The sequence below is a fragment of the Archocentrus centrarchus genome, chromosome 15 (assembly GCF_007364275.1).
Source record: "Archocentrus centrarchus isolate MPI-CPG fArcCen1 chromosome 15, fArcCen1, whole genome shotgun sequence".
NCBI classification, from domain to species: domain Eukaryota; kingdom Metazoa; phylum Chordata; class Actinopteri; order Cichliformes; family Cichlidae; genus Archocentrus; species Archocentrus centrarchus.
The window spans coordinates 12,062,091-12,076,494 of NC_044360.1; the positions used below are offsets into that span (position 1 = coordinate 12,062,091).

At 39.7% G+C, this 14,404-nt stretch overlaps 1 protein-coding gene across 2 annotated transcripts in view; it reads right to left on the minus strand.

Annotated features, from left to right (window-relative positions):
• ccser2a (coiled-coil serine-rich protein 2a) overlaps positions 1–14,027 on the minus strand; it is a 46,997-nt gene extending 32,970 nt beyond the window's left edge. Inside the window, exons 1-2 of one of the 2 annotated variants that reach the window (XM_030747956.1) lie at positions 13,711–14,027; positions 13,351–13,541 (exon numbers count right to left, since the gene is read on the minus strand). The gene's annotated coding sequence lies outside the window, so the exon portion shown is untranslated. Of the gene's footprint in view, positions 1–13,350 lie in introns of both variants that reach the window. The other variant, XM_030747957.1, reaches the window with a different exon arrangement.
• Positions 14,028–14,404: the final 377 nt, after the last annotated feature.

Genomic DNA, 14,404 nt, shown 5'->3' on the forward strand with positions numbered 1-14,404 from the left:
ATAATAACAGGTGATTAGATTGTATATGACTTGACATGTGACACTGCCATTAATAATTAATGTATAACAAAGCTACTCGTTTATTTCTAAATATAAATTATCACATGGTAAAATAGTTGAATCAATCAATATTCAAGTCCATGTTTAATATGTCTTTTTATTTTCATATCCATCTTACTGGCTACATGTCTGACTAAATCAATGGTTCGTCAGATGCCAAAAATTCACAACCCACACTGCACAATTTTTAATTAATCATTAAAGACTCTTATTTATTTATATAATTACAAAAATATGTTAATTTGACTTAGTTGGATTCCATGTGTTTTTTCTGGTCATCCACATAACCTGCAGTGGCTCTGTGATCCCAGTTTGAGAACCTGTATGACTGAGAGCCATGTTGTACTGTCCAAGCATTTTGTACAGTCGCCATTTGTATCAATACTGCTCTAATGCTTATCCCACTTGGTTATCATAACACAGCTTTTTTTCCTTTTTGTAACATCAAAATCTACCAATATATGGGAAGCTGAAGGAAAGCCCAACCCAGTAGAGGTTATGGGAAAGCAGAATGCCAAATGCAGTTAAGAAAATCAAACTACCAGATGAAGTCAGACACACAAGTCCACACATGCAATCGCGTGTTCTCATCAGCAATGCTATTATAATTATCTAGTAATTATCCAGTAATAGTACTAAGTATATTCCTCTCCACCTGTCACAATGATTGCATGGCTGTCTCCTTTTCATAGACTGTTGACTGTGAGTAGCATTAGCATTAATCTGGCAGGCGTGGGTGACTTGAAACTTTGTCATGGCAAATTGGTCTTGGTGTTTGCATGCAGACACATGAGAAACAAAAAGGCTAAAAGAGTCTCTGCCCTTTCAGCTGTCTCATAACTACAAATTTAAATCACACATCGTAAATCTGATGTCTCTTCACTGAACTCAGTTGGAAACATTTGTGACTTATAAAACATTTCCAAAGCTGAAAGGGAAAGCTGTTTCCTTGTTTAAAATAAAGTACCTCTTAGATATAAACTCCTAAAATTAAGAAAAATCTTAATATTAATAAGCAGTTAATAGAATAATGAGCTTTAATTTTCAGGGATTTACAGATGAGCCCTGCAGCTGGCACTGGTTTGGAGAATTTGCTTCCAAACTGCCTGGTCCAAAAAAAAAAAAAAAAAAAAAAGTGGGCAAATTAATAGACACTGCCAGTGGGATGAGGCGAAACCAGAGCTGGGAAGGTGGCCAGTATACTAAATAGTGAACGGAGGATGTACAGTATGTAAAGCCAATCAAGGGAGAACACAAGGCTGTTCCCTTTGTTTGACTCATTCGGTTTCAATCAGCCATGTGACAAGTGTACATGTGCTGGAGGTGTACCTGTATGTTATACCCATCTGGCTAGTGCTTGAATATTACAAATTGAAAAGTTCCTGATATCCAGATGGCTGGCGTAGTTAGCAGAAAGCAAACAATCTGTGTGTGGAAACAAAGCTGTTACTAAAACTAAGTTGCAATAGCAAACAACCTACTGTCAGACCAAATGTTATTTAAAAATACAAGTTATCATTTAAGAAAATCTTATTGTGTTGTAGCTCTATGGTAGATCAAGCAGTTACTTGAGTGGATCCTTTGACAAACTGTCACACAGACACAAGCACACATACAGAACTGGAGCAATAATTCAATCAACTCTGAAGAGGTTGGGGGAGGGGGGGGGGGGGGGGGGGGGGGGGGGCTGTGTCACAATGTGGGTCTCCTATCCTGGAAAAACCTCTGTACCACAGTGCCCCACATTCCCATGCAGACACACATGTTTAAAGAGACTCACCACTGCCACAGAAGTGTTTGGTAATGCCACCTTCCTAATCTGTTACACACACGTGCATAAACACAAAAACACACGAACACGCAAAAAATAAATTAAAAAAAAAAATCAGGTCAGCATCTGTAGGCATGGCAACCAAAGCCTCTTTACCCTGGAGGGGGTAGTGGCTGTGTGTGTCTGTGTGTGATGATTAGACTAAGGGTTTCTGCAACTGTCAGTGGCCCCACAACCTTTCAAGTTTCATTCATATCTGTGGTGGCAGGTCACTGCTAGACAGCAACAAACTCACACAGAAAATGTGACAAATGTTTGTTCATCTGGGTCATCTCACCCATCACTCAGCCACTGAAAGTTATAATAAGTGAGGTGCTGCCTGTTTACAGAGATGCTGCAAGGAAAAATAATAAAGCTAAGGTTTCGACCTCATATTAACTGCACGTAAGACAGGTTTGTCAGAAAATTCAAACAAATGGACAAAGAAATGCTATTAAGACAAATCAACAGGCAAATAATGTCCTATCATCACAGCTATGGAAGTGCTGGCCTTCAGATGCGCATTGTCTGTATTGATTTTTCTACACTGGCAAATATACAATATCACTGTTGATACTGATAAGATGATACTGCTGGGTATTTTTTCCTCCAGAAGCATATTCTGAAAATTCTTCTAAACATAAACAAATCTGGAAGCAATTTGCCTAAAAAACACTTTTCACATTTACAAAATAGTTACTTTAACTAAAAAACAAGGTCTTTTACTCATTTGTCTGCATAGAATATGGTTGCTACTCTGCCCTATTCCAATCAAATGTACAAAATCAAAGGTCAGCACAACAGAGCCACAAATAAACAAGATCCTAACTGACTGACACACATTTAGAAGTAGCACAGTAAACCGTACAGGCCATCTGTCAAATGCTCATATCTGAATACCTGCCCCTCCCCCAGAGCCAAGTACTGGTAAATAAAAAAATATCCCTTAACTAAAATGAAGTATGAAGCCTGAACTAGAACTACATGCTTTTTTTTTGTGTCTAATAATAAAATAGCTCAGGATTATTATCATACTTCTCTGTAATAAAACCATGATGTTACAGGAAAAGCAAATTATGCACACTGGAATGACAGCTGAAAGCCTCTAATAAGCCTGTTTGGACCCGGTTGAGCATGGAAGTCTACAGAGCGATGGTGTAAATAATTACATTCACCTTGATGTCCAAAGCATGATTATATCATTACAAGAACTGATATGTAACAGCAAGCAGAAGAATGGTTGAAATGCATAAAAGAGAAGAGGAAAAGATAGACATGTGAGTACAGTTGGAATCGGAGAAACAGAGAGACAAGACTCAAGGCAGACTTTTCCCACAGAGAGATCATCTGCTGGGTCGGCAGCTTAGCATCACAACAGCAATCCCCGTGTGTGAAATGAATAGTAAAGTGACATGACATCTTTTCTTCCTCTCTGTCCCAAAGGGAATGTGAGCTTTATTTCTTCGTGACAGTAAGGCTACTTGGCCTTCATTCATTTCCAACTCAGAGGACATCCATGCAGAAAGCACCCGACAGAGGAGCAGGAAGGCTGAAGGATCTGATCTGCGATAGTAAAGTCGTTCATTTCTCTTCTGGCAAAGCTTTCACCTTTGATGCGCACACATGCACACAAACTAGAGAGATGCATTCTTCAGGAGTAACAGGATGGATGCAGATAGGATACGACATCCCGGGGGCTATGATCTATTGGGTCATTGGGGCTACGCATGAATGGAGGTGCTCCACTACACACAGTAAATCCCCATTCCTACTGTTTATCCCCACAGCTAATCTGTCCCCAGCTCCCAGTGATCATAGTTCTCTATCACTACAAAGTCACCATACCATCTCTCTACAGAGCAGTAGGTCAGGCCACATTTATCTTTACTGTTCCAGCTTTCTGTCAGCCCACTTTTAATAATTCAAGGGAGGAGACGTTTATTTGACTTTATTCAATCTCTGCAAACCTAAGAGAAGACTACATCATGAGGGAGGCCAGGGAAGATGCAAATTTTCTGATGGGATTCATATAAGTATTTTTATTTATTTCCTTATAATCCAAAGTCAAGATTAGATAAAATATTAGTTAGAACAATGAATCACTTCTTTATAGAATTTATTAACAGCTTGTTGACTAGTAACTTGTAACTGTAACTACAATTCCCATTTTAAAAAATAAGCAAGGAAGGTTTACACTTCAAAATCAATATATTTACCATTACAGCTGTTAAGGACAGTTTCTACAAAAAAATTAATTTACGGGCTTAAAGATACTTGCAGTTTACCAGCTCTACTGTACAATTTCCTTTGAGGGTTTTATCTCAGACACAACTGACTTTTCTTGTGTGCAATAAACTCACTTTCTTTCAGATCCATTTTCTACAACTACGTGTTTTTTTTTTTAATCTTTCTAACAAAAAAACTGCTAAGTCATTTTAAAACTTGTACATTTTAAGCAATGATAAGTGCAAGTGGTTGAAGGCAACAAATGCATTACCTCATGTGGAAGTGAACAAAAAATAACCATGAAAAAAATTATTGAATCTGAAAAATCTTGTAAATCACACAGTAAAAAAAGTACAAAGGGTGACTACTTTTTTCCTTGCTGTTATACGGGTGGTAGCATTTCCTGTACAGAGCAATTGGTGGCTCAAATTAAAGATTTTTATAACAGCTTGTAGAACACTATATCAGTGTTAGAGACTACAGAGATTTTTGGTATTTGCTGTGATATGGAAGATAGGTGCAACTTGTAGCTCCACTGTACCTTACTATTCTTTCCATCTTCCTGTCCATCTTTGTAAACCTGTCTTTCCTGGTGCAAAATAACATGAATCAACGGATATATAACTACTGTCTAAAGAGCACAGTATGCGATCCAGACTGCTCTACTATGTAAGAATAAAGTTTTAAAGTCTATGGACCACACCAGACATGCACAGTCACCATCATCTCAGTCGTTAAAGGGCTGGTTTTAACCAACTAAATTACATTTTAAAACAGAAAATATACAGCCTAAGCAACTTCATACACTACTGAGTCATAACCAAAGTGCAGCTTCATTTACATATATTGACAGAGTCTAGAGTCCCACTGGAGTAATAACTAGGCCAGTCATCTGGACAGGGCAGTTGTGGGCCATAGTTGTGTCCCCGAAGAGATTAACAGAGTGCCATTAGAGGAGGCTAATAGAATGAGACAGGGATGAAAGTAACGCTGGCGCTAGACTAATGTGTATTGAGTGAAAGCAATACTGGGTAGAGCTGCACTGATATTAAAGGATGCTAATCCGATGACAAAGCACTAAAGATTTGGTAATGTTCTATACTAAAATGTGGCAGATCAAATGGCAAAGTGCAACAGAGGAAGCAGTGAGTACACAGAGGAGGAGCAAGTTAAGGTGTGGCAAGCCCATACATTACAGCTGGACGACAACAAGCAAAGACACAAACACAGCATCATTTAAATGCATCTTTCAGTGAAAGTCATCTAGTATATTCTCTAATATGCACCACAGAAAAGTAGATTAAAAAATATTACCTTAACTTAGTGAATTTATGTTGAGTTGTTCAATCATTTTTATCCCCAAATTTATCAATAAGGAGAGAGATAAATGCAGTCAAGTGGATCTACACTTTGTTTCCTCCATCATCTAAACTGAAAGTAAGGTAGCAGCAACAGAAAGTAGAGCACAGGAAAAGGAAGACACCCTTCAAAGGTTGAGCTGTATGCTGCCTTCCTCTCTCTTTGCATGTGTATGAGTGTGCGTGTAATATGACGTGTGTGGCATGTGCTGATGGGTGTGTGGGTGGAGAGAACAGAGCCTTTATGAGGGTGTTAATATTTGATGGGGAATCTTTTAGGAACCCTACCCAGTGTGCCGTGAAAGGAAAGGAGAGCAGAAGAAAGAAACCACACCAAAAATATGATCCACAATATGTTACAAAGTCTAAGGACTGAAGCCACATAATCCTCCCAATACAGGAAGGTTTATCTACAAGCTGAAGTAGCAATTTTCAGAGTGCTGCCCTATACTATCATGAGATCACCGGAGGGAATAATCAATGTAACAGATCCTGCCTCAGCTGCACAGAGAAACTGTCTCCAGTAAAGAGGTATACACTGTGGTTCTTGTAAAGATCCAGTGTGAATTTAATTTGCCTCTGCTCATTTCATGGTCAACACAGCATACTGGTTCCATTCAGTCAACCACGTCTGTTAAGTGCTAGCAGTAAGACCATTCGAGCACTGCCTCTTCATCCTGTTGTGTCTGTGATCTCACATGCCTTGATAACTCACAGCATGGAGTCTAAAGTAACAGTCATTATATCAGCAACTGAAGGCTAACACACAGCATTTCTGAAGCATAAATACAGTTTTGTTGGTTCACATAATACTTTTGCTAAATGTCTTAATCAAAATCAGCTGTTCTGTATATATGTGATTACACTGGAGGTGCAAAATAGACAACTGTCAAGCTAATTTGAGCCAAAAATACTTTCCACCAACACTGAATGACAGAGAGAAGTGTATTTTTGTGGTTCGTCACTGATTTGGGATATACTTTATACACTCAACCATCACACTCACAAAGAAAGTCTGAACCAAACTGAGTCATACTGCTGACTAGTCACGACACAGAGACACCCTTTTAAAAGTTCTCCTAATCCGCCCTGAGTCATCCATTAGAATAACACCCCTTTCCAAGGTGTCATGAGCAGTGGAAGTCTTGGTGGCACTTATATAAATCTAATTAAGCTTTCTGTCATAGCAGGACAGATGTCAGCTCTCCCATCTTCCAAACACCAGCCTGTAGATTTAATTTTTTATTTTATGTGTGTGACATTCATAGAGGGACATTTCTCTATCTTCTCCCTCCACTGTACATGACCTTCAGTTAAACCATGCTGTGAGAACACTGCAGTGCAGCTGACAGCCCCATTTAATTCTCACCTTATGATTGGCCACAAGGGCAAGAACGGCTGATAAGTGTCACCAAGCAACAGCGCAGGTGTCAATCACTGTCAGCGAGGTCATTAGAGCTGTTCAAAAGCAGTGAGAGCCTTACATTTGAAGTGAGACCACAGAACACCATATTGCTGTGTGGTCAGACAAGCAGAGCACTGAATAACTATACCCCTAGGCAACCTGTAGTTTCTGTTTAGTCATAAATGATCAAAAATGTGGCTCATATGGAGTGACTCCACTGTGAGGGGTTTCCATCAGGGAAGTAGTTACACCAGGGTGGGAGAAACTGAGTACAGTTTAGTGTTGCACTTGACTGATGTAGCACTACCTACCTGCTTTAATGCTAATCGCTCATTTTCCAGTGATAGAGGGCATGTCTGTACACAGGAGAAGAGAGGAGGGAGAAGCCGAGAGACACCTAGGAATTTATTTCCCACATCCACCATGAAGAACAGGTAATGTATGTATGCACCAGTGGGCACACTTTGAATCACAGCTGACTTTGCCCAAATATATCAATGAATAATTTTGCCTACCTTAGGCCTAGAAACCTGTTGGCAACCATCTGGCAACCACCATTCACAAAAGAAAAATTTATATTCCCTGACCAGTTGCAAGTGATCACTGGAGGTTGCCGACAGTTGCTGTGGAATCGATTGCTAAAGCCACATTCACTCACATCTAGAGACTGGTCAGTGATCCTCTGGTAACCAACGCTCGCTTATAGTTTTTCCTCCAACAATAACAAAAATTTTGTGGGGTTTAGGTCCAGCGGCAGGGGGTCATCTTGGTCCCAGGGGGCCAACAGGCTTATAATAAAGTGGCAGATATCCTGGACAATTATAACTTCAAAATATGATGTAAATAGTAATATGCAGTATATAGTTAATGTAATTTTTCATAAAAATCCCTTCTTCTGATGGTTGGGGGTTTTTAATCATTTGTGTGGCTATTCTTTCATAACTTTGGTCTATTTTGGAGCTAAATCTAGTTAATGGTAAACATATTCACTTTGTTTACACCCATGTTTAAAGACATGAAAAACACAAATAGATTAGCAGTGTTTTAATCCATAACTGAGGGCAGAAAAACAGACCAAAAGACTCTTCGGGTTACTAATGTGTTTAAGATAACATGTTACCCAATAACTTTAAACATCAATGCGATCAGAATGGCACCATGACTAAACTTGTCAACAAAGAGTTCATGCACAAACAGCATGAGCAATGAATGTTCATCAAGTGGATGGTAGATCACTCTATCAGCAGCACTCAGTTCACTGAAAAACAATAAATATTACTTGCTAAGCTAAAAAATATATATATATCTACACTGTAAATCAACAACACAGTGGAAGGAAGTTATGCTGCTGCAAAAACATTTTATGATCTATAGTTAAGATTGTGCACTTTATTTCTCTGTATACATGCATCAACTGTTTAATGGCATAAACACTAAACTGACCCTAAAAAGCAGGAAATTTTTTATGAACTTTTACAATTACATTAAGTTTTACTTTCTTAAGCCATAAAAGCACGTTTTTTCACATGATTTACAATACAAATACAAATTTACACAGCGTCCACAACTCAGAGTCACATTCAGAGTTCATGGCTATTATAGCAGCCTCCGAGCTTGTTATTCTCTGGACGACATCAGAACAATGGCATCACTACTGCCCTACTGTATCAACAACCTTGCTTCACACAGACATGTGATATTGAATTTCCAGCTTATCTTAAGTTCTCCTCCACAGAATTGTTGACTGGAGCTGTCAGTCAAAAGAATCCCACCTAAAAACCCTGTTCAATAAACTCATCAACCTTCACCCACACACAGTGAATGTGCTGCTAACCACATGACATATGAATGGAGTATTCTCTGTATCTGTCTCAAGTAAGCTAGCTAGAGAATTAACAAAGAGGGCATACACATTTTACACTGTTACTTCCTGGCACCAAAGTTTATAAGACTAACTTCGGGTGCGCCTACACTATCCTGTGGAGTAAAGGGATTCTGATTGTATACAAAAGAGCAAAGAGCAAAAACAGCTCTGACTCAGGCATCACTTTGCAGAGAGAATAAGCATAAAAAGCACATTTTGTAAATGCGAAAAGGCATGCTGTAGCCTATGACACCTCCAACCCTGACTTCTTCCTTACTACCTCATGGGAAAGAAACCAAGACAGGAGATAAAAAAAAAAAATCCTGGTGTTTAGGCGGAGCAAACTAGAACTAAAACAATGCTTTCCATGACAGCTAGCAGAAAGGTCGTGAAGATGAGACATGAGTCTAAACAGTAAGCTTTTAATAGTCGTTCCTAGTGGCTTTATCCCATGAATGGTCGGTACAATGCTATTAGGTCAGCTTCCTCTATGACCCACTTCCCTCTTTCCTGTGCCTCCTCCTTTTCTACTCACTCTATCAGGCTGGCTGTCTCAACAAACACTTCTCCCAATCTCTACTTTTTTTACTTTGGACAGCACATTTTTATATAGCAGTTAGCAAACAGTCTCTTGTGGAGTCAGGAAGAACAAAGCATCCACACATCAAATGCAGCCACAGTTGGCAGTTAACGTTCATAAAATGCTTTGCTTTTGTGTCCGTTTCTTCCACACAGTCTGCAAATATTAAGTCAACTCATCTGAAAGAGTGCCTGAGATAATAGAGTTACATTTCCATTCACCTCGGGAGCTTTGTGGGATAAAATGAATGGATACTCATAACTCTGTGTCCCCCTGCTGTGTAAATTGCTTTCAAAAGCAGAAAGGCACCAGAACACAATGAAATCCATTATGTGCTGAAGTAAAATGATGCTACTGTGGCTGAGCCTGCCATGCAACCAAGAGTATCTGAATATCACATTCATGTCTGTGCAGGTAACTGCCAAGACCGATGTTTGGAACTGCATTTCTTTTTTTTCCTTTATAGGAGGGTGTGTGTAATGAGTCAAATCTCTCAATTATGCAGCCATCAGATCCAGAAAAGGAAATACACCTATGTAAAATAATACTGCTTATGAAGTGAAAGCTTCCCTTGGGAAATAAAAGTTTAAGAGTGATGTGATATGGCACTGCTGAATGGCTAAAAAGGGACAATGTGCCAAATGAAACTGGTGCAGTAACAAGAGTACAGAGGCACTCGGGCAGCTTTTATGAAATGGGTACTGCTCTGGAAATAAGCCATCGTGTCTGAGAATAACACCCATTTTGAGCAGATGCCTGCAAATTACAGCCAGTCCCATATGGTAATTGAGAATGACTCAGCAGTGATTGTGGAGGCAAGCAGAGAGCAAACGTTCAACCTCATAACAGCCCACAATCCCCAGCACATGTCCAGCATCTGATCCTGAGGACATGACCACTCTATATCACATGACTCAAAGCCTTGAAGGATTACTGAAGGAGACTTAAGGGTTTTAAGGAGAATGATCGCACGACCTGTTGTAGTGAACGTTAAAAATAGATTATATCACCTGATGCTGACAGGAAACAGAGAGTAACTAGTTAAAGGAAGGCCATACAATATGTGCCCAGAGGCAAACACCAGTAGAGCTGGACTTAAATATTCAACTATTTAGACACTGATTTGTTTGGTATATATTTGGTTTCAGTCTGTCACTCTTTTCCATGGCTCACATTTACAAGCTCACTTTTGTCCAGGAGTTACTGAAGCTACTGAAGCAAGATGAATGTATCCTACATCCAGCAGCAATCATTCATGCAGCTTTAAAGCTGAAACTGCACTCCTGGCTTTAATTGCCATTTTAGGTTAATCACAAATATAATGCAATTGTCCTAATGGCATTTGTTATGTGATTTGGTTTATTTTTATTTATTTAGTTATTGTACTTGACAGTGCACTGGTCAGCAGGACTTTTGGGGGTGGGTGCACATGTGAGTGTCAGTCTGTGTACGTCAAAGGAGACGAGGCAGGCCAAAATACCTATTTTGCTTGTGGAAATATAACTAGCTAACAAAATTGGTTGACTCTTTTCAGATGCTGATATGATAATTTTCCATAAATTTTGATTTTCCATTTTTTTTCCATAAAAAAATAACACCACAAATGATAATTTATGCACTTCTGTTGTTTTCTCTGCTGTCCTGAAAGCAGACTGAAAATTGACTCCAAAACAAAGCCGCATAACAAACTGGATTTTGTGTTTTGTTAAACCCGTAATCAAGGTACAGTACAGATTTAGTAGGTCGAATGTTATAACAGTGTTTTGGGGAGTTTCACAGAAAGCAACAGCACTTTGTCACACTGACTCACAGAGACACATGAATTGAACCACTGCAAATGTAACCTGTACTTTTCCATATATGGTACATGATATCTCTGCTGTAAAACAGGCCTATTCTGTTTTAAGTCAATATCATCCAGCCACCAATTACACACATCTGCTGCCAACGCCCTGCACTGTGTTCATAATTACACCTGTTTAAATACACTATTGGGAAAAACAGATCAGAGGGGATCTTCGACCAACTGAAACACTCCCAAGCACTTAATTAATTTTATTTATTGCTGCTTTATAGCAGAGAAAATATCAATCTACACTTGCTCTAACAGAAATTTCTGACACATTGCTTTCTACTTAATCTAAAGACAGAGTTTGTCTCCCAATTTAATCATATGATTTTTCTTTTTCTTTTTTCAATATTAGCTGTTAAATTCATCCTGTATAGAAGAAGCTTTTTCAATACTATCTTTCAATACTGTCATGTACTATCAAGGTTTAGTTGTAGCACTAAAAATACTCACATTAAATACAACAAATAAACTGACAGTCACCCCACAGACATTAAACTCAACTGTGAAGGAATATTTGGATGACATAACATGCAAAGACTTTACCTAAAAATTTTTCTTATTCCAAGGGCCTTTCCTGATCTTCTGATGTTTGAAGGACACTTTCACTCCAAGCACCTGGCTCTGTGTTTGCCTATCACAGATCCTGTGTGAACACTTTACTATGTACAGAGCTATTCCAATCCTGTACACATCTGCTGTCTTACTGAGGGAATGACAGAACTGATAAGCGTGGCTAAGTATAGCTCTAATGATAGGCCACATACAGGGAGAGAAGAGGGCAAGGAGGATCAGAGAAAAGTCAAAGTCAAATCAAGCTGCTTGGCTCTGAGCACAATGCACATGAAAATCTGTGCAGAACTATAACCACTAGTCAATAGGGTTGAGCCTGTGCAAAAAGGTGGATATTAGAAAACCAGATATATGCACTAAGCACAACACCCACAGTAGACAGGACTGTTCATGTCTGATAGTATAAGGAGCTGTGTAAGGCTTATCTTGCTTAACACCGAATTCTTCATGCTCCAGGTGTGCTTTCTGGCACTGTCATACAGATAACACTTGTCTGTCCAGTACATAGTGATTTTTATCATTTTACATGCACATTGTATCATCCTGTCACCCTCAAGGTTGCCCTTCAAGAGCGCTACGATGTCTTGGAATTGCTGCTATTCCCAGGGTAGTGGGTATTATGTGTGGTTTCAAAAGCAGTCACAGTACAACACACACTGATGCTGACACTTATGGCAGACCAAAGAGACAAACACAGTCTAGATAGCAGTTTGGGTGGTCCAGTCTTCGGCGGGCAGGTGGCACATGTAGACATTCAGCTGTTGTAGGGTGGAATCAGATTGTAAACACACCCTCAGCCAAGGTGGCGCTCCAGGATCCTAGCCAACAGGTGTTCAAGGAACACGCTCGTGGATTCACATGTGCGTTTGTGTTTTTGTGTGTGTCACCCCACCCTAACGCTGGAGAAACCAGACTGACGGTCATCTCACTTACACTAAGGGCAATCGGTCACACCTTATCCTAATGTGTACTGGCGCTGATGCCACAGCGTTTTACACTGTCTGGCCTGTAATAGATCACAGCTTAAAATGGCACACACAGACATCAGGGTAAAAACTTGAACTGACAGCAACTGCAGTGGAGGTTTAAAAATATGAATTTAAAGGCTGCACTGCATGGAAGACTATTAAAAACCCTGGTTAAATTCACACTCTTGTCTGCTGCATTTAACTTTATGATCATACATGAGTCATCTTCAGTTAGCCTTTAATCCTGGTAAGTCCATGGGTAAGACATCTCAATGGTAAATCTCAGAAGCTAGATTTCCCGTCTAGTGTTAACTATTTAGGCACCCAGCAGGCTGTGAGACACTTGTCAAGCAGCAGTGCTCCAGAGTGGCTAAAATTTACAATTCCTGTTTGGATTATATAATAAAGCACATTCTTATAGTACACAAAGGCCTTACCAGGGGGCATGTTTTGACTGTGGGGGGTGTTGTTGGAAAACATGGCCTCTTTCTGCCTCACTGGGTAGCACAGATGAAGACTACTGACATCTTTCAAAATATATGTTCTGTTGCCACACACATTGCAAACAATTTCTATTGTTTTCACGTCATTTGACAGCTATAACAAGCCTGATGGCAAGCTAATACGGACTGGGTACTGGACTGTTATTGGACTTACCTAAATTATGCCGTTAGAAGCGGGTTTATAGCCTCATGCTGGGTTGAGGGAACCGTCCACTTGTTCGTTGTCTTTTAAATAACATGATGTTATGAAGTGAGTGTCCAAGCAAAAGTAGCAAATCCTACAGTTTCCGTTTGAAACTAGCTGAACACCGAGATGCACTGGTGAAGTTGAGGCTAGCCCGTAGCCTGTAATCATTACACAAGTTCAATGATTAGTTCAATGATGTGCAACTGATGCATCACCAAGAGTGCTTTGTATCAAACAAATCTGCAAGCTTACACTAAGTGCCGAGCAATAAGCGGAAAATACGTACGCCGAATATTAAAAATAACTCCTGAAGTATTTCCAGCTCACCGTTAAAAACAGCCCGAAGCTACTGTATCACTATCCGTGAGTTACACTGACAGCAAACATCGACCAACAGATGATACCGACGCTGAAAACGGGTCGTCCGTAAAGCACCAGGCGAACCTTAACGAAAATACGGCCATGTGGACCACAAGAAATCCTCACACGAAGCAACACCTGGGCTTGTAAATAAACTAACCACAGTTTGAACCCACACGGCGCAGAGTACAGACGGACTCCCCCAAAAACAGCTCCTCATTCCGACATCCTCCCCTCGCTCTCGAAGGGGCGGAGCGTGTACATGTCACCTGGGACTTTGCACGCAAATCTGCAAGCGGTGGTTTACCTCTTTGTATTCTTAGTATTACCAAAGTCCTTCAAGTCCATTTCTGTCTGTGGTATTACTTCAGTTCGCTTTCATGAGTCTATATTTCTCAAGTTAGAAGCTTTCAAATAGATAGTAAACTACAGGCTTCGTGGTAGTGACGTCAGACTATAATTACCCATGTGAGCGTGCAGAGCTGTGCGAAATCTGTGCACGCAAATTTACTAACCCACTACTACATTTGAAAACTGTTATAGCCTGATTTTTACTGTTATCCATTAGTAGCACAATAATAAATTTGCTGGATTAGAGAGAAGTAGAAGTAATACGAGTTTATTATAATAGGTGTTATAGGGTTTGTTAACCCTTTTTAAC